This window comes from Meleagris gallopavo, chromosome 7 (genome assembly GCF_000146605.3).
Source record: "Meleagris gallopavo isolate NT-WF06-2002-E0010 breed Aviagen turkey brand Nicholas breeding stock chromosome 7, Turkey_5.1, whole genome shotgun sequence".
Classification (NCBI taxonomy): domain Eukaryota; kingdom Metazoa; phylum Chordata; class Aves; order Galliformes; family Phasianidae; genus Meleagris; species Meleagris gallopavo.
In genome coordinates, this window is record NC_015017.2 from 18818115 (window position 1) to 18822903 (window position 4789).

Consider the following 4789-nt stretch of genomic DNA (forward strand, 5'->3'; position numbering starts at 1 on the left):
ACTTGAACAAAAATGAATGAAAGCACTACTTCTCGACATACTTAAACTAGGCAATGAAATACAAACTATCTTACAGGGAGTTCTTGTATGAGAGGTCAGTGGGCAAGAATGATCTCACAGTCTTTATCATTTATGATAAACTTTGTTTAGTGCTAGGTAAACACTAACATAATCACTAATAATAGTAACGTGGTGAGAGAAAAATGACTGTCTTTAAACTTGAAGAATCTAAGCTTGTATTTGAAAGTAAACTGTTCAAATAGGAAACACCTGATGCATAGACTGAAGAGAAGAGATATCTCTAAAATCTCCTCTATGTCATCTACTGCTCAATTTAAATATATTTGCAAGTTCCTCGTCCTTCTCTATTACTGAATTAAAGTTACAGTGCTTGAAAATATCTTTTATCTGAAGAAAACTTGTGCTTGCTGTTTACAGAACAGATGTCGCCATGAGTCTTTATGGAAATCTCATGAAAAATTAAGATCCTTTTGCCACTGTCTGAAGTTGATAAGATTTTCATATTGGCCATTTGTAGCCATTTTACCCTGCTTTCTCCAAAAAGGAGGAGAAAGAGAAATATTGCTGAAAGAACATTGTCATTTTGAGAGAACATAACACTTAAACGCATGATGAGGCCCTGGCTTTAAGAAACAAAACAGATGCAAGTGACAAAAGAAAGGCTGTTATCTTCAGAAGAAAAACACAGTTTCCCTTCAAAACCTAACTTTTCTCATAGCTTCTCCTAGGGTGACAACATACCCTAATTTTCAGTCCTGCTATCATGTTAATGTGCATCAACATCAGTGTTTCTGAGCTTACTCTTTCAGAAGCTATCTGCCATTCTCTGTACCACAGTAGAAATTCTAAAAGCTTGTGAAAGAAATCAGACTACATACTAAAACAACTAAATTAATTAAAAAATAAATCATCTTAAAAACAGTAAAATTCAATCTTTTTTTTCCCCAAAACTGTAAATGCACATTATTGGTGACATTATTAGCACATAACGCCTGCCTTTATGTGACCTTTAAAAAATTGTTATGTTAAAGGCACACAGGTCTCAATAAACAAAATCATATACTCCATTGTTAGCTCTCTACACTTCATGGAAATAACGTAGCATCATGGCTCCTAGTACATGGCTGGTTACATACAGTGCAAAAAGCTAATTATGTGCTATACAGGACTTGTGAAATTCGATATGTATGTATCTTGAGCATTTGAGATTGCTCTCTAGAACATATTAAACATAATAAATTCCTATATTTATAAGCATTGTGATCTGTTGGGAACAGTAACATTCAGAAGACAAAAATTCAGAAACTCGTCCTGAAAATTACAGTGAAATTTTAAAGTATAAGATCAGCCTGATTAAGATAATTAGGTTAGTCTAACCCCAAGATATCTTCAGCCACACTTCTATGGACTCCATTTATTACGAGAGAGTGACCAAAAGAGATACATTTTCATTCCTAATACACTCCGGTTTTTGCTACAAACTCATTAATATTTTTTTAAAGGTAAGCTTTAAGTTATTTGTGTGAAAATCATGTTCTGGTTTGATTTAATGGAAGCTGAGATTCTCAGTATTTCCTATACCACAATATTGGGTAATGATGTGGGAAATCCTTATTAAGTAATAATGTGGGAGTTGGCAAACTACTGGAATCTTTATAGACTAGAATAGAATGAGTTGGTAGATAACTTTGTATTAGTAAGTTTCTGGATTTTGTTGTTGGTGGTGGTTTGGTTTGATTTTTATATTTAGATCTTTCACTCTGTTAGTCAACATGATGTACCTATTTTAAGGGTGATTTCACCATTCTATCCATCTGGACTTGCTACTTATTTCTGTGAATCTTTCATTCTGATCATTCTGATCTCTCTATTTGTGGTCAGGGAAGCCACAGAACAGCAGCAAGGAGCTAACCTTTTTAAGACTGGCCTAAGGTAAAGATTGAAAATTTCTGTTCTGGTAGGGCAGAGCAATAGCAATTCATTTAGCAAACCATCAGTAATGCAGAATGGTGTTGGTATAAGAGAGATCTGCGCAATGCTTTTTCCAGACCTTAGGAAAAGAGTAGTTGGCAAGAACTGATGACTGTGAATCCTGCTAATATTTCTCCTGTATCCATGTTTTCTACTTGTAGCTTTAAAGAATCATTTTTCTACGAGATCTAGTCCATCCAATCCTTAATCTCATTTACGGCATCATATATTTTTCTTGGAGTTATTACAAAGTCATACAAATGAGCATTAGACTAATTACAGAAAATACTTTAGCTACAACAATAGCTATAGCAGCATAAATATTAGTCATAAAACCACTCTCTTGTTTTTGATGTAAATTCTTTCTTTTGTACAAAGCAGAACAAAATAAAATTGGGAACATCCATATATCTGCATGCTATGGCTGATAGAATTGGCAGAGATTTGTCAGTCTTTAATTCCAATTAGGAAATTCACTGAAGTTTGAAAGCAAAACAAACAAAACCAAATAAACTAATTTAAATAAGAAGAAAATTCCCAGATTTGATACACAATTGAATGACTGGAGTGAGGAGAAATGGTGTAGCCAAATCCCACCTGCATAAGCTTTTACCTTCTGCCAACATACTCCTATCCTAATTTTGATTTATTTGTTAATAAATATTATAATAACATGTAAGTGTGAAATTATGTGGATTGTCTCTTTCATATTTAGTAGGCATATGTTGCATATGTTTGTATGCAGTACATAAAAAAAACCACTGTTTTGAAGTCATATATCTTTACATAATTTTAGATTTTATATTCAAATGTAGAAATAGTAGGAAAAAACATTCAGAGTATACAGATACAATGTAGTAAATAGTTTCATAATCTAAATACTGCAGTGCTTAACATATAGCAGAAACCCAAAAGAAGATTACATTCAGAATTATTTGAAAGGAAAATTTCTTCCACAAGAGCTATTATTTCAAAAGACTTTTACTGACATTTCAAATAGAGTGATGTATATTTGCAAATAGTAATCAAGGAAATGCTTTTAAAAATACACTGCACTGAACTTGAAATTGTTTGTTTTTAAAATATTTTTTTCTAGGGCCAGATTAAATCTTACATTGGTAAGACTTAGTTAAGAACTAAGTGTAGTAAGCTGGTAGACTCACATGTTGTATGCCAAGTGGCTGAAAACACTTTAGGTGAAATAAGTTACTATTACTATTACTGTAATTGATTTTTCTTTGGGGAAGGAGTATGGAATGATTTGCCTTATGTTTGTTTTGAAGAAGTTCCTTCAGAATTAGATCTTATTTACAGTAAATCTAAGGCTGTGGTTCCACTGGAGCCGAAGCCAATCTAAATGTTGATTGCTGCAAACCCTACTTTTGGCCATATGTTACCACTGCTTTCCCTTGAGCTTTCTTTGCCGTGCTCTTCTCCAGCATTTGTACTGGCACCTTCATTCATCTGACTTTAAAGTGGATCTATTGCAGCTCAATGGCCTGCTGTTAACCCAGAAAAAGTATATTTTGTGAGACTGGCTTCCCCATAGGATCAGATTAATACCAATATCAGGGAAGTGTGCAACCAGTTCGGGGAACCAAAAAAAAAAAAAAAAAAAAAAAGAAATAGATATCTTAGTATATAGGGCGTCCTTTCTTCTCTCTCTCTCTCTCTCTCTCTTTTTTTTTTTTTCTTCTTTTTTCTTTTTTTGGACCAACCTAGCTGTATTGTCAGACTGCAGCTATTCTGCCATGAAACAGCTCACCTCTGTAGGAAGATGGGAGAGAATGGCATCATCCAAACACTACTGCTGGTGCAATGGTGTAGGCTGAAGAACTTGGCAGAAAACACGCTAGCAGCTCTGATTTGGAGCAGTTCAAAGTATCATGAAACTGCAGCTTTACCTAATGAAATGGGATAGTTGGTCAGGTATTGATAAGAATTATTAGAAAATATTAGCTTTTATTTAAGATAATATGTTTATATTTAAACGGAAATAGTGTACTAAGCAGTTAAATGACAAGTTCTTGTGTTATTCTGGGATGGAATAGTGGAACGGTCTGAAATGAGACTGCTAACATTATTTAATTATTGTACGATAATTGCTGTATGTTTATTATAGTTCATATTTTTAAATATTAAGAATGCTGATTTCTTTCCCATCCCTGAAAATTCTGTTTCTCAGTTCAGGGTTAGACATTCTCTCAAATTCCCTAGAACTTACAAATGATAGGTGAATTGGTCACTCAGCTATGTGTTAGAGCAGTACAGCCTGGCAGATTTTAAACATTTAGATCTCTCTGTCATCAAGGCTTCCTTCTCATGTAAGAACGTCCTCTTATTGCATCAATTATTCTAAGATAAATGGTTCTTCTAAATTTATACACAAGGACTTTTAAAAATACAATAAATAAGGCATTATTTCCAAAGTATTTACAAAAATATGAATAGTGTCAAATTAGATACACAGTATTGCATCATCTTAATTATCCTAAAGTCTTGTATCTAAATAGTATTAATGAGATTAATATCCATAAGAGGACAGATTTAGAATCTCATTGCTAAAACCGGTCAAATAATTCATAATGAATTATTCACCTTGGGGTTTTTTGGCTTTTTTTTTTTTTTTTCATGAACTCTATGTGAACAGATTGTAGTTTTCTCAGAAGAATTAATTATTCAAAGTTATTCACCAAAAAAACTTAATAATTCTCGGGCTCAGTTTCTTGGTGAGCAATATATTGTGAACATCTGACTGGCCCCAGTAGTGCAGATCTTGCAAAAGTCTCCCCCACCC